A 1,159-nucleotide genomic window follows, 5' to 3' on the forward strand; every position below is an offset into this window, starting at 1 on the left:
CGTTTCTCAAAGGAAACAAGAACCAAAAGCCAGATATCTCATCAAAGTGAGATATCAGCTCTTCCTCTCGTCAGCTCTAGGACTGCGCGTAGAGGGATCCTACAAGCTATTATAAATCACGACAAGAACACAAATTTTACGTGGTTCGGCAAATAGCCTACGTCCACGGGGCAAGGAGGGGGGAGATCTACTATTAGAGGGAGAGATACAACTAGGTTTACAATCTCACAATCTAAACCCTCACAAACTCTCAGATCCCTCACAAATATTCTCTCAAAGGGATATACAAATCAAAGAATAACTACAAAAGACTTTGCTTCTTCTCTATGAACAGCCACCAAAATCCCTGTAGCTGCAAAATCCACAAAACCCTTCTGCCGCTTTTCTTCCTTGCACCTTCGCACACAAATCCACCGCCTCTGCTTCAAAATCTAATCAGCCAAAAAAAAAAAACCTAACACGTTGATATATATATACTTGTTTGATGGGCCTTTTGGGTTTCCGCGTGGGCTTCAAAGCCCTCGTTCACAGTGTCTAACATCCACACTATTCTCCTTTTGGTAAACGAAGGACAACGATCCAAGCATAAACCACCATATCTCGATCAATCTAGAAAGTGGTCATATGAATTTGACCATACGAAGGGTTGTCAGATTGAATCTCAACGAATCTTTTCCGAAGGACGAGTCATAGCAGTCCCCACTATCAAATTATCAGCCTTATTGATGGCGTGCCAGAGTCACCAAAGGATAGGCTCGCAGATGCATCAGAATACTTTGAATATCGATATAATATCTCGAGAAACAAAACAGGAGCCGCTATTATACCTTAAAAGTATTCTATGTACCATGTCGCCACACTCATCCCCTCACATGATTGGTATGCGGATGATAGGAAAAAAGTGATTACAATCTTCCCTTCTCTCCTAAAGAGATTAGGAGCAGCATCCTAGCAAGGAGAGCTCAAGAAAAGCCAAACGTGTGCACCCAAGCTCTTCTTGATATAAATGGGCTCCTTTTGTCATGAAACCGTTAGACAGAGGAAGGATATTCCTCTACATGCGTCTCATATATGTATCATTCTCCTTTTGGTAAACAAAGGACAACGATTCAAGCATTAACCGTCTAATCATGGTCAATCTAGAGGTGACACGCGTTAC

Source organism: Asparagus officinalis, chromosome 1 (genome assembly GCF_001876935.1).
Source record: "Asparagus officinalis chromosome 1, Aspof.V1, whole genome shotgun sequence".
Taxonomy (NCBI): Eukaryota; Viridiplantae; Streptophyta; class Magnoliopsida; order Asparagales; family Asparagaceae; genus Asparagus; species Asparagus officinalis.